The following is a 25,143-nucleotide window of genomic DNA, read 5'->3' on the forward strand; positions in this document are numbered from 1 at the left end:
CCTCCGAACACATCTTTCATTTTCTTCTCATTCGGGGCAACACCATCAATCAGCTGTGGTAAATCAAGTGGAAAATCATCGGCGAGAGCTTTCTGCATGATGCTGACGCTGATATGCACTCTTGTATGAAAGGCAAGCAGACATCACGTGGCAAATTAAGCTCTAAGCCACGACACTGTAAAACACAGCCTCGAATCTTATTGCTTTTATTAAACGGCGGTAAGGAAGCATCCTAATAAGCAAGTGAAAATTAGCTTAGCTCCAGCTCCTTGGCTGCCAGCTGCGAACGTCTCGGGAAATGAAAATGTGACAGTGAAAAATCAAATCACTAATAACAGCTGCTACCACAACGTCACAACCAACATTACTGCTTTGATACACTAAGCAAGTTGTACTTTAGAAGTAAACCATCTAGGAATTATGTAAATGTTTGATAATAAGGTGTAACAACTATTACTTATTTTGCTGTTTTACACCAAATTACATTTGCAATGTTGCATCTTGTGGCCTTCCTCAGAGAAAAGAGTTTCAATTTTCATGTTTTCCTCCATGATGAAGGCCATTTGGTGTGGCTGAAAGCTTCAGGAACACTAGATTAGTGAACCTTGAGAGCAAATGAAATAATGTATTTTGTAGGCCAACCTCGAAGTAGTATCGCCATGGGGTCTCATCAGAATTTGCCTATGGGATTTTTGCATTGGATTTTGCATCCCTGCAGAAAACATCGTCTGTGGGAAACAGACATTTTTGATGCTTAGATGTTTTATTTAGCAGGATAATCTTCACAAATGAACACCACTTTTATGATGTTTGAAGCATTACCGCAGCCGATAGAAGTGAAAAGCTAACGTTATGCTATAGCGAACTACTTCACATCCCATGACTTGAACGTCACCACTGTTATGCTTCAGACCAGGGGTAGGCAACCTGTGCCTCTGGAGCCACATGTGGCTCTTTAGGACATCTGTGCATTATAGCTTACGAAAGTCTACGGCCCGGCTCCTTTCCCTAGCTAGACTAGCTTACGATTCCAAATCTCCTGATATTTTTCTTCAGTATACAGCCTCTCATTTGCACATGTCCTTGCTGCATTCTGACAAAATCATATTAATTAATGCTCATTATGACCTATTGGTAATATTGGTAGGCTAATTTAGACTAAGTAGGCTGTTTAATAAATGGTAAACTGGTAAATGAACTGCACTTATATGGCGCTGTTCCACTACAGACTGTGCACATTCACCCATTCACACACACATTCATGCTGGTGGCCCAGGCTACCAGGGCACACTGGTGCCACCTGCCACTGTCAGGAATTCATTCACACACCAATGAACGCAGCATCGGGAGCCATTTGGGGTTCAGTATCTTGCCCAAGGGTACTTCGACACTTAGGCTGCCATGGTTGGGGATTGAACCACCGACCTTCCGATCAGTGTGCGGCCGCTCTACCAATTGAAGCACAGCAAGGCTCAAAATAAGGTTTCCGGCTCCATTCCGGCATTTTTTCTCTTTATTTGGCCAGCATTGGCTCTTTTGTTCGTAAAGGTTGCTGATCCCTGCTCCAGACGCTCTCCGACAAGCTAACCAGCGGTTTTGACAACCTAGCAAATACGCTATACGAATAACTTGTTTCTTAACCTAATCTACAATCTACAAGTTTACAAGAGTTTACAAGAGCACTGAGAAACACAACTAGAGGCTGTGAGGCGGACTAGTGAGAAAGACTAGTGTCCGATTTGATGGCGTTTAATGTCACCAATAACCACTATAGTCTCATTTAGTCACTTTTTAACAACCGTCTTTTTCAGGACTTGTAAAATTCACAAGTTGGGGTATTTACTAATGTGTTTTATGTCATACAGTAAAACACAAACATCTCTTCAGCTTGTGTTATCCACAGAACTTATTTCAAGTGTCTAACCACCAACCCATTCAAAATCTTCATTGAGTTTAAGAAGATAGACCCCAGGGTGCTAACATGCTGACTTACTTCCTGTTTTAAGAACTCATCCCTGTGGTGCCCTATGCAAGCTGCTGTTTCCAAGGTCAAAAAGAAACCACCACGCTGTTATATTAGCTCTTCTGCAAAACAGCTTTCATTTAGCAGTAAATTCCTTATGCAACCACTACGCCTGATATAAATAACAACATAATACATCACATACACATTGTTGAATGATACAGCCAACCCATCCCACTTGTTAACTTCACAAAGCAGCAGCTTGGTATGAACATATTTTTTGTTGTGCAGTGATGACTGGAATTTATTCATTTTGAAGAATCTGACTTTGATAGCAAAAATAATTTTACAATGGATAGCTACACAAGTATGCAGTGATCTAAGCAGCCTTGTTTTGTATCTGAATCCAAATGTGCAGACTTCAAGCATCAAGGAAATCTTTAATATCCCAGAGGGGCAATCTGTTGTGCAGCCAGTAGTAATCACATCAGACAAACAATAAACCATAAATACAATGCAGAAAATAAATACAATAAAAGATCACAATAAGTTATTTAAAAAGCCAATGGCAGCAGGGACAAATTGTTTGCACTTTAGACAAACATTTATTATGTAAAGCCGGTATAAAATTTCCCATAATTGCATCTCATAGAAATGAAGCTGACAACCTACAAGATACTACTATCGCTATATAAAAAGCTGCATACCCTGCATATATCTTGCATAAATTGCTAAGTGATGTAAAAATGTACTCGAGTTACAGGATGGTTACAGGAACCTGCGTTTATATCTATGGAAATGATTGAGGTCGTAAGTCTCATGGTAGCTTGTATTCCCTTGTGGTCCAACATCTTCACAGGCTTGATGTGATGTGATGTGATGTAATCATGATACATATAACCGTAGTCTGCAGGAGCTCAGTCCGCCAGTCCCAAGGGTGGACATTTACGTGTCTCCATTATGACTCCAACCACACTTTTCTGCTTTTCAAAGTGCTGTTTGCAAACTGAGAAGTGGTCCAACAAGAAAAACGGCAAAGTAGAATTACCTTATTCTACATGTCTCATTTAAAATGTTGCCAAAAATTAACCCTTTGGAATAACTAGATACTGTTAAAATTATTAAATTTTAACAACTGGAAAGCCATGATTGATTTTGCTGAGATGAATGGTCATGTGACCAATATTCACTGAAAACTGGATAGAATTGCAGTTTACACAGAGCAGAGAGTAGTGGACAGGCAAGGCTGTAAAAATGCAAATAGTTCAATATGTATAGTATGTGGACACCTAATTTTTTGTGGGCACTTGGAAAAGTATTGTATGTGTACATTTTTATATTTGTAATAATTTATTTTTTAATTTATTCAAATTAAAAATTGGCAGTATTTATGCCATTATAACTGTGTTATCCCACATCTAGCCATGATTGCACTTATTCCACAGAGTTGTATATATATATATATATATATATATATATATTATATATTGTAGTGAAATACAAGGCCACAGTAAGTAAAATGTTAAAAAAAAAAACACCCTGAAATGGCTTGGGGTTCAGAGAAAAGTTGATAATAGAATAATAAGTGACATTTCACCAGTTGCTGCCACAAGCAAAAATCACACAATGTAAAAACTTAAATGGCAGCCTTCAAATGAACCTGAAGTGAAAGCTACCAAAAGAACAACAATTTCTAAACCATGAGTGGCCTATTAAGGATACTACAAACATAAAAAGCACCAATGTTGAGTTAGTTTCACTAATATAAGCTACGTAATGCAGTTTAAACCTGTACGTAGCCCTTCTGAACAGCATTAGTGCTGATTGCTTCGAGTGACTCAGCCAGTGTAAACCGAGCGCTCCATGTATTCTCCAGAGCCGACAATTAGAGCTCGCCCTCTCACACGCATCCTGATACCTACATCATCCTATCCCCCTGTAGATGAAACTCCACCGAACACCTCCCGTCTTTTTTTCATCATCACAATGTAAAGTGCACCCCCTCTGCGTTGCCTGCGCTCCAGCCTTAATTTCATTTTCACCGCTCTAAATTAATTACGGCACATACAGAGAGGAGTTTATTTATTTATTTGTCGCTCGAACATCTAAGAAATTGCATTAGATGGGATGAGGTGTGCCCCCTTGGGAGCCCTTTTTCCTTCCAAAAGCTGGTTGATTGTTTAGATTGTGATCCACGTTCGGTTATGTGGCGGCATTGTTTTTTAAAAGAAATTTCATTAAGGGGGCCTCAATTAACGTGACATCTTGTGGAGACAGGAGACGGGCGGGCAGAGAATTGGGGGGAGGGCGATGAGAGCAGAGATGCCGTGTGAAACAAAGAGCATATGTGTGTATGTGAGTGATTAATGTGCAAATTTAATTACACATACATGCTTGGATTATCTTTAGTGAGGGGAACGTATAGACAGGAGCCGTTGGCAAGAAATACAGTGGCATCATGGGAAAAGGAAGGTTGGATCATAAAGGCGTTCTCTGGAGATTGCAAGTCCCTAACTATCAGGATGGTGCTCACACTGAGCCTATAGCAGAAAGCTTTTTTCATAGTATGAAGCCTGTGGTAGTTCTGCTGCACATTTCTGCAACACGCTTGAATGCAAATGACTTTGTGGGTGTGTGCATGCACTCTGTATGATTGCATATTTGTGTGATGCCTCAGTTTGTGTGTATGTAGATGAATCAATAATGCCTTGTGATATGATGCCTTGTGTTTGAATGTAGCGCTCCTGGCTTTGCCTTTGTCAGTTTCCTGCTGTGGTGCAGGGCTCGCTGCTCTGAAAGGGGAGGACAATAAGCTCATCGCACCAACTGATCTCGCCTGTTCCCATAATCCACTTTGTCTTTCCTCCTTGCTCTGATCTCACTCCTTTGCCAAGACTGAGTAACCTTGGTGCTGCCGTGTTCCTGCCTGTCAAAGGAGCCTCGGTTTATTTGTAAAATTAATTTACCGTTTTATCTCCATGTGCCAATGTTGCCATTCCCCTTTAGCTTATCTGTCTTTATGCCTTTCGGGTCAACAGGCATCATGGTATTAAAGAAAGAGCCTTTGACAACCTGGGTCTAATGGCTGTAATACATGCAGCACAGACGTTTCCTTTAGGCGAGGCGGATCGGTTTTATTTACTGGCTTCATCTTTCTAGCGTGTGGTTGCTACAAAACAAACAGTCCAAACACACAAAAATATTCAGTTTACGATCATATTTTGCCAAGGAAATCATCAAATCCTTAGAAGCTTCAGTCGTCTCATCACACCAGCTCTTTCTGCACCTAATATTATAAAAAAAACCTGCCAAAATATCCAGCGTTAAATTCTTTTTAATAAGGTGTCGTTTTCATTAGTGGAGCGATCTGCTTTTTTTTAATCAGCAGATACTGACACATTTCAAACAGACGTAATGAAAACACAGAAATCACGCCGGGAATGAGTTGTATTTTATCAACCGCCTGGCAAAACTGTTCGCTCGCTTTGAGAAAAATGAGATCTTAAGCCTGAGATGAAATGTCTTGTTGAGGTGGACGTTTTTTTGCAGTGTATGTAAAGGCGGCGTCCTTGATGTGCCCTTGTGTTTAACAGTGATGAGGTAGATTTATGTGTGCCTCTCAGGCACATGGCCGAGGCTATCATGTCATAAATTAGCGGCTGGTCACAGAAAAGAGATGATGCGGAGAGAGAGAGAGGGGGAGAGAGGGAGAGAGAGCGTTGTGTACACATGATGTTGGTTTATCATAATCACGTCTTTATCCACCTGCTCCTGTTGTCCTGCCATTTTGTCGTTCCCCGCCTCGACTCCTGTTTATCCCTCATTCCCTCCCTTAATATATTTTCTTTCATCCCTTTCTTTTCCCCCTCTCAGCCTGTCACCCTCTGACCTCTCCTCTTTTCTCTGTGTTTGAAGGTGTCTTTGTCCAGAGATAAAACTGTAGCATTGACCCACCTCACCTGAGAGGCTCTTTATTGGCTTTGTCAGCATTATACGGCCTCTGGAAAAGACGCAAGGGCCGGGAAAGTGATGAAGGAAGAAAGATGAAAGAGAAAACGGGGGTGGAAGGAAATAAAATGTAAAGAGGTGAAGGGTGGGACAAGTCTGGGTATTGGCACGCAATTGCATCAGTGTGCGTTTACATGAGTGTGTATATGTGTGTGTGTGGATGATTTAGGGAGATGGCAACAGCAGCAGGGGATTGATGCGGCGTGCTGTGGCTGTATTTGTGTTTGGCAACCCACAATAGATAAAGCAAATGTAGCGTGCTATCACACACACTGAAGTCAGGAGGGTTAAATATAATAACCAGCCACACAGGGAGGCTACACAAAGATAAAACCCATTCAGCCCCATTCCCTACACGCAACTGCAGTATTTCTAATTTAATCCCAAATCCTCATTCTGTGATTGTTTTCCTTCATCATGTCATCTTTTTGTGCTCAGATGCAGCTGAATTTAGCCATGCTCTACTTCCATTATGCTTTTTAACTCAGGAACAGGAAGTGTGTGTGTTTGTGTGCGACGATTTCTTTGTGCTCGACACAAAAAGTGACTGAATGTAGTTCTTCACCATAAATACTGAATACTAGTCAATTTAAGCAAGTGGAGCAGAGTTGCAACTCTCTTTATCGCCTTTTCTCTCTCATGTGTTTCAGTGGGGGCGTGCGCCTACAGTCAGATGAAGATACCTTTCGTTGTGTCTTTGTGTTTTTTCTCCCTCGTTACGATTCCTCCACCACACATCTCCTCTCCTCTTTTTCCTTCTCCTTCTTTTACTCTCTCCCTTTCTCTGCCAGCTGTAAGAGATAATTATTTCCAAACAAGCGGTCCCCTGGGTGAGGCCGTATTATCCAAAGCTGCCTTCATTAAAAATTCCCGCAGCTGCGTGGACGTCTTCGCACTGCGGTGAGGGGAAAGAAAAGCGAGATGGAAAGAGTGACTAAAAGCAGAGAGACACAGAAAGAAAAGAGAGAACAACAGCAATATTACCTGAGCTGGGATTTGTTTGTGTCCTGAAAGAGACAATAAAATGAAAAAAGGGGAGAAAAGTTGTTAATCAACTGTAGGATTGTTTAATCAGGTAGAGCAGCTTGGCATATGGCACACATGTCTCTAATGGGAGCCATCAATACTTTGAGGCATTGTTGATGTCCTTTGTCTCCCGTAATCGTTCCAAATGTCCTTGTGCGCTCGCTGCAATTACACTCACACACACAAACTCAGCACACATGCTGGCATGCACAGCAGCACCGAAACAATGTGTTCTGCAGGTAGATTTATGACTAATCCAAAATGACAAGATAAAATGTAAATGCGTATATAACAGCCGGGCCTGCAGCCACGCACACACGGATACACACACGCAGACACAAATGCTTATGTCCAAGAGAGTAGCAAGGGGAGCATGCTATTTACATAATAGAGTTGGACAATGCATAGCGTAAAGGTAATGCATTCCCTTCTTATGTCAGCATAACTTCACATACAGCACGAGTCAGTGACACGGGGCAAAAGATTGGCATGTCTGAATCGATTTGCATGGAGACGGTCTGAGTGGAGTTTAACATGTAGCAGAGCAGAGTTCCTACAAAGCTGCTGTGAGGGGAGATTTTACCACCAGCTGCCTGACGAACATCTTTTTTATTATAATACAGTTTAAAGCCCTTTACACACAAGGGGGGGATGATGAATAAATGTTAGAGAAAATGTGAAATACTTGCTGTGAATATTTCGCATCAAAACTATTCATTCCAGCAGCGATGCAGATTTGCAACAGTTTCAGCATCTGTTCAGTAGAAGGTCTGAACAGATTTGCACAGTTAGAGAACAGTCTGTCTGAGGTAAGTTGTTGTAGCTTATGAAAGGTATTTTATTCAATATACTGTTTGTGAAAAGCTTGAAAATGTCACACAATGTTTATGTCTAGGCTTTTATTGTGAGAGGCAAGAACAGAAAGAGAAGATCCGGTATGTGCTCCCTTTTTTAAAAAGGTTGAAAAGAGTAATTATGTTTGTAATGACTTTGGAGCCTCTATGTTGTTGTATGATATAAGTAGTCATGGCAACTCATGGCTACTCTATAATGTTTGTCTCTAATGTGTCTGTTCCACACAACATGACTGGTTGATGCCTGTACTGGCAGCGAAAATGATCAGTAAAATGTTCTTCCTCTCATGACGAAAACAACTGTTCTAAAAATATATTGATGTGCAATATAAAATAATAATTGCACAAAAAAAAGTGTGCGAAGACCCTAAAATATAACCACTATAACTACCACTGAAATAAGCCAAACAGAAACTTTAAACCTGTTGAATCTGTTTTGATTGATTAACTGTTCCAGTGGACTGGACTGCACCACCATATAAAAAGCTGTAAGCACGACACTGATACATCCTCACCTTTTAAACTTAACTTGAAATAGCTTTTTTGTGAACAGTTGCCTATTTACAAACCCAACAGCAGCAACATCAGCATTCAAATCCAATATTTTTTCAATTTGACTCCATTTTTGGTCTCCACCAACACCAAATGCTCCACTAAGTTCATCAGCTAGTTGCTTTGTCAGCTTTTTGCCATTTGGTTCTTGGGTACATGGCTTTTATACATTTTGTAAAAAAAAAATGCTGCCTGATGCATCAAAACAGTAAAGTTATGCGGTAGAAAATCAAAACATTGAGCTGAAAGATGTGGTTTGGTAACTATGAGTGCCACCTTTTGCATAAAAGTTGTCAATCACAGTTACTATAAAAAATATTTTCTCTTCGTCAAAAACCCAGCAGTTACGGAGCGACTTCAGCATTTGAGTTCAATATTCATTCTCAATTTAGCTCCTTTTTTGGTCTCCTGTTTACCAGCGAGTTGTTACTTTGTCTCTTTGCCACTTGGTTCTTGGCAGGTTGGGTACATGGCTTTTATAGTTTTTAAAAAGATAACTGCCTGATGCATCAAAACAGTAAAATTATGGGATAGAAAATCAAAACATTGAGCTGAAAGATGCTTAAAGGCATCATTGATCTTAGGGGAGCTACAGAGTTGGATGATAATAATCTGCTTTGGTAACTATGAGTGCCACCGTTTGCATAAAATTACAATTACTATAACATAGATTTCCTCCCCATCAAAACTGTCTAAATGTGTTTTCTCATCTGACACAGTCTTGGTTAAGGTTGGATAAAGTTTAGGTATAAAATTACTTATTTAAGATTAGGAAACAATCATGATGTTTTATCAGTTTTTATCAGAACCTAAACATTTGTTGTTCCTGGGCCTTTTCTCAAAGTCCTGATGCCATCACTTTCTTGGTAGGGCAGTCTCAAGATTTCTGAAGGACATCACATGATTGGACCACTAAGCACCAACAGCTCAGCTTCCAGTAAAATCCATTGTATCCCTCAGACTTTGTTAGCAGATTTCAATGACAAACCAAGGTCATCTCCTGCCCTGAGATCTGACGGTGTCCAAATCTTCACAAAGGAGGAGGGAAAACGTCAGAAGCTCAAGGCAGGAGATTTAGCTGAGTGTACAAAACCACTGCATCAGAATCCGGATCAGCTGGGAGTTTCCAAGGACGATGACTGTGGTTGCCAGAAATACAATGTGGAAAAATTTAAATCCCTGGTACAACTGGACTACATAATTATATAAAGAACAGCATATAAAAATGCTGCCAGGAATTTTTCGTTATTAAAATAGTGGAGGAAATGGTGTCATGGTTACTCAAATAGTATCACCTAATGTGGTTTACTTTCATGCAAGCAATTATTTTCCAAAAGTAGGTGTGACTTTTATTCAAATACTGGATATCTCACTTGGAATGAAACCTGCTTCATTTGCAAATTGTTGGTAATTTTATTCAAATATCTTTCCCCTATTCAAAAAGGAAAAAAACACACACATGCAGACACACGGGCAAAGTGAACTGATAGTGAACCTGAAATATTCTTTGTATTGTAAATAAGTGGGAGGGGGAGCTTACACCGCCAAAGACCAATGCTGCAGCTGCCTTTTTCAAGTAGTGTTCAAGCATTCAGGCTTCCTTCTCACTCAGTAAACTCTTTCACTAACTTTCTCTGCATCTTTAAGAGTTTCCAAAAAACGAAACCAAGCAGCTTTGAAGGGAAAAAGTTTTGGAATGATTGACTTATTGTTAAACTTGTAAAAGTCTACAGCACAGTGCCATCCACTGCTGTGCCTCATGAGTTTACTTTACACTGTGTTGAACCTATTCCGTCGCATCAGCTAGATATTCCCAGATTGAGGGCCATACTTGTGACCTGTGTGCAATGCAGCTGTCCAGATGGGAGAGTGCAGGGAAGAGGGCAAGGCAAACTTTATTTATACAGCACATTTCAGGCACAAGGGAAAACCCAATGTGCTTTACATGAAAATTAAAAAGTAAAGAGAGAAAGAAAAAGCCATTCACAACCAATATTCAGCCCTATTTAGTGATTTAGATGCAATTCACATTGTCTAGACAAAAAAAGAAAGAAATGTTGTGAAGCTACTTTGAAAAGAAGTGAGAGTCTGAGCACATCTGAAGTCCTCAGGAGAGCTATTCAAACACCTAGGAGCATGAAAACTAAAGGCAGCTTCACTAGATTTTGAGATGTACAGCAACAATACCAGAGCTAGGTGACCTGAGAGTTCTGGATGGCTCATAGCTTTTAAGCATGTCTGACACATTGTGAGGCAAGGCCATTCAATGCTTCGGAGACAACCCAGAAAGTCTTACTTAAGTTTGCTTTGAGTCAGCTCATATTGGAAGGCGGTGTAGTGGTTTGAGGACAGTTGTAATGCTCTCTCTTAGTCACTGTTTAAACTCTGGTTGCAGACTTCTGAATGAGCTGCAAAACCCTCCAGAGAAGCCAGTAAGTAGTTTCAGTAGTAGTAATTTCAAATAAGTGTTGTTTTAATGCGTCTTAAGGCTAAAGTGTTGAGAGCGAGTCTGAATGGCTGCTCTCAGTGGGGTAAAAAGCTTGCTTTCATTGTCAGTTTCATTGTCAGTGTCAAGGCAAAAATGATGAGGGAATAACAGCACAATGTTGCATTTTCTGTGTTCAGCCTTTTAACCATTTAGCGACATGGCTGTTCTGGTCAGAATGCTAACGATTATAAGCATGTTATGTATTCTGTTGCTCTAAGGGCTGGGTGATATGTCCAAAGTTGTCTATACCAACTAAAAAAATCAGTCTTTTACTAGTTAATGTGACATTAGGGCTGGGCGATATATCAATATAAAAAATATATTGATATATTTTTAAATGTGATATGGAATTAGACCACATCGCATATATAGATTTAGTTCAATTTTTTCTATTTCTTTACAAATGCTGCCCTTACTAGGGTTTGTCATATTTAGTTATTTTGTAATGTAATTGTTATGTAATGCAATTTGGAATGTTTTTTTTCTCATGTAAATATATTTATTTCAGAAAAAGATGGGCCTATTTTATTTCATAGGCAAATTTTAAGATTTTTTTTTAAAGATATTTTTTAATTTAAATGTGCACTTTATTACGGAACCCCTAAAGGGACATGGTGAAAATAATAAAAAACTTTGGTATCTCGTGAGCACGAGAAAATTTTTTCGTGCTTACGAGATACTTTTCTCGTGAGCACAAGATACTTTTCTTGTGAGCACGAGATGCATATTGCATGCGCGTATTGTGTACAGCCTTTATAAAGCTCTGTTGGGAGAGCTTGTGTGAAATATTATTTCTGCCTTCGCCACTGGTAGTATACCCTCTGGGTCCAAAACGGATTGCACTACATACACAAAGTTTCTAGTGACCCGCAATCCTGCCGATCTGCATCTCTCAGTCATCATCTGGTATCCATGGAGACACCCGGTGGCGAAGGCAGAAATAATATTTCGGGTCAAAGGAAATGACAGCAAAACACTGCCTATAACACAAGCTCTCCCAACAGAGCTTTATAAAGGCTATACACAATACAACAGTAAAGACAAAACATGCGTATCGGCTCTATCGCACGGCACAATAAATCATTTTATTGCACAAAGTGCCGACTACAGATGTACCCAATCACTAGGCTCGATAAAGTGTTAACTTACAGCATAACATAGACCTGCATTAGACAGAAAATTATCACATTAAAGGCGATTGTTGTTTCAGTACCACGGACAGCTCATGCGTAACAGAAACTGCGCAGCAACCAGTTAGTGTGGAAACCAGTAAGGACACAACACAAGCCTTTAGACTTTCTGTTGTCTCACGCCAGTGTTTACTTAAGGTTGAGCTGCCAGCCGTTGTGAGAAATAAAGCACGACGCGGTCCGAGCCGCAATATAACGACCACCCGTGTCCGACTGGTCCCTCCTCCGCCCTCCATCATCATAAACAACACAACGCAGAGTCCCAGGGTGTGGAGAGGCTCATCCTACACGGGCCGGGTTACAAATACATTACATTACTGGCTATGCGTCTGGACTACACTATTGTTTTGTTTTCTCAAGATCTCGAATTAATTATATCATTATCTTGGGAAAACAACTGTCGTTTTTTTTCAAGTAAAGCAGCAATGTCCTTATAATGAAGCCCCAGGTCAAAATATAGCCAAACTAACTCCTGTAATGTCGTTTTCATATAGAAACAAGCTGAAATGCAGAGGGTGTTCTTACAGACACCATGCGCGCATGCAATATGCATCTCATGCTCACGAGAAAAGTATCTCGTGCTCACGAGAAACTATGTCGTGCTCACGAGAAAAGTATCTCGTGCTCACGAGAAAAGTATCTCGTGCTCACGAGAAACTATCTCTTGCTCACAAGAAAAGTATCTCGTGCTCACGAGAAAATAGTTCGTGCTCACGAGAAAGTATCTCGTGAGCACGAGAAATGTTTCTCGTGCTCACGAGATACCAAAGTTTTTTTTTATTTTCACCATGTCCTTTTAGGGGCTCCGTACTTTATGGAGCTTTGATTTAAAAAAAGAAAAATTACTCCTGTTGTTATATTATAGAGTATTTATGTTCACTTAATTAAAAACGGTTTCAAAAACTACTTGTGACATGTCATATTTGGCTTTGACTTTGACTGAACATTTATAACATATATCGGGATATGACTTTTGGTATCGCCCAGCCCTATATGACATGAACATGATATTCAAGATATAATTTATGTCAATGTCAAGTTATTTAGTGTTAATTTTTGCATCCACTGGCGACAAAAGCTGTAGTGTCTTCACAAGCACCACCACTTTGTGTCGTTAAGATCTCCAGCTACCAGACTCCCTACCAGAAGACCTTTAATTTTACCAAAGCAGGGTCTGACAGTCTGCCCCGCTCAGTCTTGGTTCTAGTTCTCTCGTGCCTCTCTTCCCTTAAGCAGGCTTAGCAATACTGCAAGGGCCTCCAGCAGCATGCTGTCTATGTTGGCTCACAGGAAGCTGGTCGTGAGCTCCAAGTCCTGCAGCCACAGACAGACCCTGCTGCTCTGTACAGCTTCTCTCCTTTGCTGAAAAACACAGCGGACCTTCTGTCCACGGCGAGCTGTTTGCTGCTGGAGAAGCCGCTAGAGTCTTAGCTGAAGGAGTAACTTCATAGTAACTGACCTGGTGGCAGGAAACTATATAGAAATAGCCGCCTTCTCACTGATGATCTACTTTACTTATGTAGGTCGTATAGTGTGAAATTGAGACTGTTTCGTAACCAATTAAAAACTCCTTGTAGTTACTTTGAGTAGCTTTTCTTTTTCTTTACTGAAGGAAAACAATAGTTTCCTGTACTCTGTATAAAAGCAGGACAGGACAGGTTGAAACAATCTGTCTGACATCACTGTGTGTCTAATGAAAGGTGAATTGAGTGTCTGTGTACTCACTCTCTGTGTGAGTGGATTTCTTTCTCCACTTTTTGTACAGATGGAGGAGTGGTGCAGCGGGGCCACTGGGGCCTCTCCTCATCCTCCTTCTCTACAGAGAACAGGAAGAGAGACATCTACTGCAGATGAGCAAAGGGGAGAGAAAGTGGAATGAGAGGTAGTGTGGTGGGTGGGAGAGGAGGGTAGCAGGGGAGTCAACAAGACAGGAAAAACAAGGGAGGAGAGGGGTGAAAAGGGAATATGAGACAGGGGGGAAAAAGCATTGAGATGCTGAGACAGAGGTGAGATTGAGTGAAGAGGGGAAAAGGGGAACAAGAGAGTAAATAGTAGAAGAAGGAGAGACGGAGAGAGGTGAGGAGAGGGGGAGACAGAGGGGGGAGGAGAGGAGGAAGACAGGCAAACAGTAGACAAGACAAGCTGGGAATAGAGAGAAGGGAGGCGAGAGGCGTTTTAAAGAGGTGGACGAGGTGTGGATAAGCAAAGAGGAGGAGGATGGGATGTGGGGGGAGAGACAGCAGACTGTGTGTGTGTGTGTGTGTGTGTGTGTGTGTGTGTGTGTTGTAGAGGAAGAGAGAAGAGAGTCCGACACAGAAGGGTATTGCTGCATAAGCAGTCTGTCCAGCTGTCTCGCCTCCGAAAACCGACGGAGACGAGTGGTGTCAGGACTCTTCTCTTCAACATCTCTCTCCCTGCTCACAGTTACTGCTCCATTTCTCTTTCCTTTCTCTCTCTCTCTCTCTCTCTCTCTCTCTCCTCTACAGTTAGTCTCCCTCGTTCGTTCACTGCCTTTTCCTTTCTCATCTATTTTACTACCCATCCCTCTTTCTTTCTTTTTTTCTTTCTTTCTTTCTTTCTTTCTTTCTTTCTTTCTTTCTTTCTTTCTTTCCCCCCTCCCCCCTCCCCCCCTCTTCCTGTTTATTGGTTTATTCATGCAACGTTCAGATGTCTAGCAGTTGGGATCAAAGCTGGAAAACGAGTTCTGCATGCTCATGAATGTTAGTGTGTTCGTGAGGGGTTATAATGTGTGTTTATAGGTGTTTTTATGTTTTGTGTATGTCAGGTACACATGTGTTTTTGCCTCAAGGTGTCTACAGGGGCTTGTGCTGGATTTCGATGCCATATATTGTGTGTATCTGAATGTCATGGGCCTGAGAGAAAAGTGAGGCATTTGCATACATTTCCCATGCTGTCATATGTGGAAAGCGAACTGGTTAATAGGAAGTAGCAGTTGACCAGATTTGCACGTGTTGCTCCATGCAGAGACATTAAATTGGTTCTGGGATGGGAGGCAGTGCTGATTTTACATTGAGCCTCTCTTTAAGGAGCAGGAGAGCGTAATGGAGAGAGAGAAATGAAGAGGAGGAGCAGGAGAGAGAGAGAGCTGGAAGGAAAAGACTTTATGCATGAAACTGGTGTATATAAAGTGACAGAGGGAGTTTATGCCTCTTTGTGTATGCCTGTTCATGCAGCATGTCTGAGGTTTGTGTTTGTTTACAGTTTGTGTGTGTGTGTGTGTGTGAGAGAGAGCAACAAGTCCGCGTACCATTTCCTTCCATTTGCCCTTTTATGAAGATTCAAATGAGCTTTTTTGGATCTGCCACCACAAGAACAATCAAAGCTAGGAGGTAGTTTTCTAGAAAAGGCCAAAGAAAAACAGCAGATTTTAAAAATACAGCCCTCCTGCAGCTTTTAGCTCTTTTTTCAGAAGCCCTTCCTAACAGAAGAGTTAAGACATATGCAGATCCTTTGTAAAGTAACCTGAATGAGTTTTAGTCAGTCATTTCAATGATCCTGATTGTGATTGTGGCCTTGATCCCAATATATAGTAGCAATTCTATGAGAATTATTGCCTGTAATTGTGGCCTGTAAAGCCTTTTGTCATGACATACCATAATTCTAAGCTCTAGCTGGCTGCAGCAATAAGCCTTTCTCTACAGTTCGCAGAAGTCTGAACTATTAGAAACTTTTTCTTTCTGTCTTTGCCAGTGTTTTATTGCAATCTTTTATTTTATTGGCTTTATTGTCAGACTCTCTTTTAGACTATCTTGTTGATTAGACCATCTTCCTTTTTCTTGGGGTAGGTGGATGGAACAAGCCAGGAGAGCTGGGTTTGCGGTCGTGTGAAAACAAAAATAAACCATTTTTAGCTTAAGTTACGTTACATGAATCACATTTTTAACGTAACTTAGGTTTTTTACATTACTTCACTTACGGCATTTACGTACATTTATTTACTGCCCATACGTGTGTGCTATTTTTAGAACATGCCGTTGTACCACGAGCCACGATACGTACCTAAGTGCAGTAATTTGTGGTACTGAAACACGACTTCTTCTGCTGTTTATGTTGGAGAACTTGTTGAATGTACCATTCTGTCAACTATATCAACCTCTTTTAAGAAGAATTACCAAACTTTTCAGCCATCTTTTGGTGATTTCGAGGAAAACTCCTTTTTTTTGGTCCAGTTCTCTAGTGGACAAACTACGTGATGCTGATACCATTTCTAAACCCCCCCAAGCATTGCTTTCTGCTTTCTATGATATGCCAATATCATATCACACTCATCATAAATTAAAATAAATCATATTTTCCTTTTAATAACAAAGCAACAGGCTAGATGTGTGCTTGAGTAAGATCTACAGGCTGCAACCCTCAGGTCAAATGGCTCTCTATCTCTCTGTGTGAGAAGCAGAAGTTGCTTCTTGGCAGCTTATCGGCGATCCTGTGGTGCTGAAAGATGAGATAAGATGAAACTTTAATAATCCCAGAGGGGAAATTGGCTCATTGCAGCAGCAAAGACCACAGTGTAAGAATACAACAATGAGAGCTCTGTGCTGTATTACTGAAGATAGTACTGCAAGCATTGAATCATCCCTGTCTGATGAAAACTTTGTTTCTCCACAATGTCAACTTGGAAGGTACAAAGACAAACTTATTATCTCTCATCATGATCATAAGAAGAATTAAATGGGTAGATAATCCCTTAGAATGTAATAATACGTTATAAATTAATGATGTCACAAAATTATATATCTTGAAGAATAATTGCCTCTATTTTTGTCCCTAATTGACTCTAACAATGTTTAGCAACATTGTAATTAAATATGACAAATTCAAGATGATATCTAGGAAAAATAAATGTGTGAAACTGGTGCAATATGGCAGGCTGATAAGGGGAAATGCTGTTGTGATATTAGGGCACTTAGATAAATTATGAGTTGGTAAATAAAAACGATAAACGTTGACAGCTCATTGCTGTGAATACTAACTGTAGTTTGTTTATGCTGGTAATTTGTGCTAATAATAATAATAATAATAATTCCATTTTAGATGTTTTGGTTCGATAAATGAGCATCTTGACTATGAATTGCACCCAGAAATTTGAAAAAACATGCTCCATCACAGCTGAAGATCATGCTTTGAAATGCATCAGACACACACACACACACACACACACACACACACACACACACACACACACTAAAACCTGATCTCTCTCGCTTTCTGTTGCATATTCATCCATGTTGGTGCACAGACTGTGTCAGGCTGTGTTTACTGGTATTTCCTGGACCAGTGGAATACATTTTCATTCAGTGGCATGGGATGAAGTGTTTTCTCTAGTCTGGACCAATCACTGTACACCTATGCTGCTTATGGTTGCACTTGTGCTGATAGAGCACCTGCTTTGAAATAGGGGCTAAAAAACTCCATCTACTCTAACAAAGAGGGTATAACGCCTAAATATTTTTACTTTTAAAGCGATAGTACAAGTCTTTTGAGTGTCTGGAGAAATCTGAAATATGTTTAATCCCTTAAACCTCACTGACCTGTGCAGCCAAACATTTAATTGCATGAATGGGCAGGTGGCAACAAAAGATTATTAACTATTTGTACTTATCGGGGGGAAAAAAGGATAAATGTTGGAATTTCAACTATGGACTGCACCCAGAAATTTGAAAAACAAGCTCCATCACAGCTGAAGATCATGCTTTGAAATGCATCAAACACACACACACTCACACACACACACACACACACACACACACACACACACACACACTGGTCCTTAACTCTCTGTTGTGTGTTCATCCATGTTGAAACGCTGACTGTGTCCGGCTGTGTTTATTGTTATTTTCTAGACCAGTGGAATTTATTTTCATTCAGTAGCATGGGATGAATCTCTAGTGTGTGTGTGTGTGTGATACTGTCTTCTCTTCTTGCGTCTGCATGTGCTTGTGTGCATGAGTGCTTATATATCTGTCAGGAATGTATACATTACGTATGTGTGTGAATATATTCATGCACTGAAGTATTCATGCGTTTGTGCGTGTTAAAACGAGTGTGTTTCCAGTGTTAAGGTCTATGTGGATGTGTTTCTGTGTGTGTGTGTGTGTGTGTGTGTGTCTCATTGTGCAGCAGAAGGGTTTGGGACTGACAGTTCCAATAAGCATCAGCATTAAGGCAGAACTGAGCAGGAGAGTGGAACACCTATCTTCCTCTCCGTTTACCCCCCTCATCCTCTGTCCTATTTGTTTCTCTCTCCTCTCCTTCCCTCTCCTGTCCTACCACACTTTTTCTCTCTCTCCCTCCCTGCCGCTCCCCTCTCACGTTTCAGGAGATACAGAAACATCTTTAGCACTATACACAGGGTAGTACTTACTGTGCCGCTCAGCGTGGCTGAAGAGGCCTTTATGTGTCAGGAGAGGTTACTGATAGAGTTACAGTCTGTTCTGGTTGACATGTCTGCTAGCTTAGCTTAGCTCCCCTGGGTCCACCTTATCGCCCTGCACACTGCTGCTTCCAAGTACAAAAGCTGTAAATCAGATTTTCATGTTTTTCTTTCTATTTTAGACTTCTACTGAAAATTTAGATCGCCCCTAAGATGATGTGTAGGCTTGCCTACCCATGTGGGATGGCAACTGAAACCAGCATTATTATATTTTCAGGAGGAAAACTTTCTGTATGAACTGCTATGAATTATGGGTAGGAATGTGGCTGCTGACATTTTAATCAGAGGATTGATTTGACAGGGAACAAGGAGGGATTACAGCACGGCGACACTGATAGAAAGGAACAGTTCATTCCCCAAATCACAACTCAGTTCATAGCTACTCACCCCCTGTCAGTCAATTTCAGCCATTTGTGAGAATATTTCCTATAAACCAGATATATTACTCTTGGCTTGATTTCAACTGCGTAATCATCAGTGAGGAATTTAAGGAGAAAATAGGCATTTTTCGACCAAATCATTCTTGGAGCTCCCTGGAGAGCTACATATCTTCAAAGCTCTTTTCTATTTGCATTCGCACCACCAATAGGAACGTTAAAGTGACAAACATCGAACCGATTTTGGCTTTGGTGGTGACACCTGTGCCACTTACATTTGCTCATCCTGGTAGAATACCTGCTCTAAAACAGTGGCTAGAAAAACTCCATCTACTCTAAACTAAAGGGGGATCTAAGAACTATGAAAAATGTTCTAAATTTGTGGCCTTTAAAGCAACAGTGCAGTTGTTTAGGACAAGTAATTTCAGTGTCTGAAGAAATCTGAATTTAACCTCACTGACCTGTGCAGCCAAATGGGCAGATAGCAAGAAAAGATTGGACTATTGGTATCTTTCTGGGGAAAAAAAGGGTAAAGGTTGGCATTTTGAATTATAGTGCAATTTCTAAGCCACCAGTGTGCTCTGTTATACCTTTAACCAGACCAAACTGTGATGTCATGGTGTACGCACACACCCTGGAGTACACTTGTACATCACTGTAGCAAGATGAGCAGATCATTTCTATGTTGCTCTTTAATGACTCAGTCCATGTTTTAGGCTGAACCTGATAGAAAAATGGACACTTCATTCCTTTGTACAGATACATCCTACCTGTCTGAGCATTTATGGGGCTCTGGCCAGCTACAATAATGCTTTTATAGTATTATTTTATAGTATAGTAGAGTTAATAGAATCTCTGATGTCAGTACATCCACAATTTACAGTAAATATGGGTAAGGATCTAAAAATATGAGAAACTGTTATTTTACTGTGGCTTAACTCTTAATTAAAAGAAAAAAAAACATTTACAGTCCTTGGCTCTACACCCACATAAGTCTAATATTCTAGTGCACATGTTGTGTTTCTTGGGGTTTAAATGCCTTGCACAATGGTAAATCAGTGGCAGCTATAAAGTCAGTTTCAAGCTTTCTTCTTCTACGTTTCTCATCTAAATCGTTCAGAATTGTAAACACTGACTTGCCTCCACTCCAGGCTACCGCCGCCTCCTTGTTAAACATGAACAAATGTTCTGCTGATGTTAGCTGTCCTACATGTCAGAGTTGGCATATAGCATAGCTCCCCTGGCTCTGAGTCACAGCCATATGGTGAGGCGAGATCTAATGTCTGTTATTATGGTGCTGGATTGGAAATGGCAGCTGTTTGTCTGCTATAATATCTGATTATGAGCAATGACATAGTGCACGCTATACAGGCAGGTGTGTGTTCTGGAGGTGGAGAGTAGTGTCATGTTAAGAGATGTCATATACCGTAGATTGGCTCTGCATCACTACCATGTGCTGAGGCAATGCACTGTTGACTACAGTGTTCATTTGTTTGTTCTGCTCCTCTGCTTGTATTTTCTCTTTTCTTTTCATTTTGCTCTTCTTGGGACATTTCTGGGCTTCAACCTTTTGACACAAAGCTAGAAAAATAGCGGACACAAAACATTAAGCGACAATTTATGCATAGTATATTTTAAAATTGGCAATAAAAATGAGACTGGGCTAGGGCTACAAAATGATGTGATTTTTTTTACAGAAACTTTACATGGGAGTTGACAGGAATGTTTGGGAATCAATGGGAAATCACGTTACTAAAATGGAGATATAGGAATCATTTTCTTAAAGTGTATTGACAGTAATGTACCAAATACATGTGAAATGTGCCGTGTTGCAAGTTAGATAGATAACAAGTTAACTAATAGAAAAATGTATTTTTGCTTTGTGCAAACTCGAGAGTTTATTCAGTCCGGCTGTGGCTCAGGTGGTAGAATGGTCATTCATTGATTCGAAGGTTGACCGCCATCCGTGTGTGAGTGTGTTGACCTTTTCTGATGCGTAGGTGGCACCTAGCATGGTAGCCTTGGCCACCGGTGTGTGATTGCGTGTGTGAATGCTGGCTTTTGGAGTAAAAGCACTTTGAGTGGTTGCAAAGATTAGAAAAGCGTATAAAATGCAGTTCATTTACCAGTCCTTAAACTGATACTTGTGACTCAGACAGTGCAGTAGCGTTGGCAGTAGTGTAGCACATGGGAGAATGCACTATGCATACACAGGGTTGTAACTTTACTGAATGCCCATTTAATGGATTCTGGGAAAAATGATCTGTACATGCAATGAAAGAGAGAGCATTCAGCAGCCTAATGCATAGTTACAATCCAATAAAATAGGCATATTTTTAACCAAAGCATGCCATAGGTAGAGTTCTATGTTCATGTGGGCACTTCAGATTATAAATGTTGCCTTTTCCTGCCACCATTTTATTGCGAGTGCTCAATTGGTACTGCACATGTGCAACTCTCAACTGAGATGAGATGGAAGTGAGATGACTTGCTCCTTAGTTACTTCTATCAAGAGCTCGAGAAAAAAAATGTGTTCAATCATTTTTTACCACTTGCCTGATCGGGCAAATGTGTTGCTTGATTTATTAGTCCAGTGTCTCATGTAGTTTTCCCCAGGAAATCAGGGAATCCTTAATATTGAGCCATGATAGTTTTTCTTTTTATGTGTATTTTCCTCCTAAATAGGATGATTGTTTAAAACGATTCTTATCTTGAAATTGTGCAAATTTCCCAAACTTAACTTCCAAGGAAACTTAGCCAACTCCTCTTCCCTAGACAGAGTGAGCCAGGTTTATATATGGAGCAGGTAGAATTAAAGCCAATTACATGCAGGGAGAATATTAGAATCACAGAGCTAATAATAATTTAATACAAAGTAGTATTACAGAGATTTTTCATGGAGGTAAATTTTCCACAACAGTATTATTATGGTGCTCTCAGGTCTTCTCAGTGTTATTAGTAGTTATTTTTAAAAGCTCCTGGCTAATTTACATTATTACTTACTTTAATGAGCAACCCGTCACTGTACTGTATTACTTTATATTAAAAAGCTCTGCAAATTATTACAGTGCTTTAGCATTACCTATTACAAAAACATGCCGTAGCAGTGCAGTTAGTGCTGCCAAGTGTGTTATCGATCGCTTGATTTAAAAGTATTGTGAGAATCAGCAAATCTCATTCAAGTATAGCGAGCAAGCTACTGTTGCCTATTTCAGTTAATGGCAAGCATATTTCACCCACTTCTACTCAGACAATACCTTGATAACAAAAAAGAAAATACATGAGATGAAAATAATATTTGAATTTATCTCAAATATTGTGTACGAGAGAAATATTTTGCAGGGGCGATGAGTACTGCTGACTGACACTCACTCGCTCCTGTTGACAAAACACTGTTGCTTTGTCTGCATCTCGTTTTCTTTTCCATCATTCTTCCCCCCGACTCCCCTCCTCCACCCTCTCTCCGCTCTCCCTTCTTCCCCACGCAGACAGCTGATGTTGGCGTGTCAGCAGTATAGTTATTTTTCAGGTGCAAGCTGCTGCTCCTATAGGAGTTAGTGTGTGTGTGTGTGTGAGACAGAGATAGAGTCACTTTGTGTGTGTGTGTCAGGGTGCATATACCTGATGTCTATATTTTTTGCTGTGTGTGTATCTGTATGTGACGGATTGTTGATGTGCATCTGCGCGAATATGTGGGTGCATATAGAGTATTTTCATTGTGTGTATGTGTGTGTGTGTGTGTGTGTGTGTGCATATTGCTTGCTGCTGCATCAGGCAGCTGGATTGCTCTCTGCCTGCATTTGCTGCATAAGGAATATTGCTGCTATAACTGTACACTACACACAATGTGACGCACTGGATCGCTCTATTGTTTTGCTGCATTGAGTATTTATACAAACCCGTCTCCATCTCTGCACCGGGGCTACCTTCTGCTTCAGTGTATCTGCATTATGGCCGAATGCTCCAGGGTGTTCATGCTGCAAGCAGCATCTGGGATCTCCTGCATCTCACTCCTGCTGCTCCTTCCTCTTAACCCTTTCTACTTGACTGAATGTTCAGCAGGATTATATTTAATTGTCCATTTGAGTAAAGGCGGTGTTGCTGCTAGAGATGCACCGAGCAGAACGGGTATTGATATGACATGATTGATTCGCATTTTATGATAAAAATGCATCTTTCTGCTACCAGTTACTTTATTCAGTCACAGTGGGCTGCCAGCTCACGTTTTAGTGCTACAGCTATGTCTGGCCTGTTTCCTTCCATGAAAATGATCCCAGTGAGTTCCAACCAGTGAGGTATACAGATTTGAAATGTGGGAAAAAGGGCACCATCTTCCAGTTATTACTTTGTATCAACAAATGCCACTTAACAAAAACCCATGCCATGCTTTGTATGCTTTATTTTCAGCACAGCCTCACCTGTATGACCTGATAATTACTTTTTCAATTTGACTTACTGGATCAACATTTTGAACCCCACCAAAAACACACAAAAACTGTGATCATACTTTGAAAACATGTTTTTTTTACTTTCAAAACACAATGAAGGTCAATAAAGAACTTTAAATGTTGAAAATGTGAACACATGTTGCAAACATAACATATGAGAGGTAAATGAGGAGAACATCTATCCATTATCCTTAACCCCTTATCTGAACTCAGCATTGGGGGGCTGGGGTCAATCCCAGCTCTCATTGGGCGAGAGGCAGTCGCCTGACTTGGTTATATATTTTTATACTAAATATATATATTTTACCGGTTTTACTTGACCGGTTTTATTTGACCTGTCATCACCAAACAAAACTGGCATGGAATTTCAAGTCAGTACTTTGAAAAAAGTTGGTGGCAGGGCTCGACATTGCTCGTATTTAAGTGGTGACATCATAAAGAACTCATGTGATTTGAACATGTTGATGTGATTGGTGACTCCAGAATGATTTAAAGATGTAATGAGTAAAAAATGGCCAAAACTTTTGTTCAAAGCATTAAAAAAATTGACTGAAATTAACAAGATAATGTGACGGGTGTTGACTTTATGTGAAAGACATCTATGTATTGTGTTGCAGAGATATCTACTGAAATTAGCACACAACATAAGACTCAGCATAATACATTTTTTCTCTTTCCTCTTCAAGACTGATGAGGTTTTAATAGGTGACATCAATTACAATTCAAAGCATAATCTCTTGTTACTTGATATAATTTGTTTGCATGACATTGAGAATGTATGATAGAAATATGTCTGCTGGTTGAGAATATGCGAAATATGTAAAAATATGCAACTCAGCATGGTCTGGCAGTGATTACTACCTACATTATGCCTACCATTGCTTCCAGAATTGCTCCCACCAAGGAATCAGTGCACATGTTGAAGAAAGGAAAACACAGACAGGTGATGTTTGGAAGACTTGAAAGCCTTTCACAGAATCATATCTGCTTTGCAACAACTAGTAAACATTGTAATATCACATAGCTGTTACTATGCACACCCAAAAACACTGAAATCCAATTGTGCTGTAATAATAAGGCCAAAATGAAAGTGTGAAACATCCATAGTCCACCGTACCTGCTATATTTTTTTTCTTATGAAACCAGTATACAACAGTTTACCCAGCTGTCAGTGTGACTTTATTCTTCTACTGTGCCATTGTACTGTAGTATATTTTTAAAACTTTGTAGTAATGTTGATCTTGGCCACCCTTTTGCATATTGCCATCTGTCTTATGCTTGCTAGGTAGTTTCTGGCAGTGCTGGTTATTTGCTCTGTTTCTATGCAACAAGAGATTTGTGGCGCTGACGGTGGAATCTAGCATTTGTTGGAGAAATGACAATGCAGATAAACAACCCAACCACCATTCCCTCTTGTTGCATTTGAACACTGGCCCACTGTTCACAAAGCGTGACCTGTGTATCCCAGAGACTCTCTTCCGTGCAGATGATCACATTATTTCCAGCATCCCTGTAAACCGGGGGGATATAAGCATCAGAAAACAACCTCACCACAGACATCCCGTTCTTTTTCTCTTGTTATCCTCACCCTGTCACTCTCTCTCATTCTCCCTCTGTCATTCAGTCACTTTCATTACGTTTCTCATTCTGTCTCTTGGTCCCCCTTTCTCTGTCTCCCCCCTCCTCCGCTCCCTCTGTCTTTCAAAGTAGTGGAGAAGTGACGGATTGACTGTCTCTCTGTGGGAAATGAGCCTGCTAATGTGGCGAACTGGGCTTGTTCCAT

This window comes from Centropristis striata, chromosome 14 (assembly GCF_030273125.1).
Source record: "Centropristis striata isolate RG_2023a ecotype Rhode Island chromosome 14, C.striata_1.0, whole genome shotgun sequence".
NCBI lineage: Eukaryota > Metazoa > Chordata > Actinopteri > Perciformes > Serranidae > Centropristis > Centropristis striata.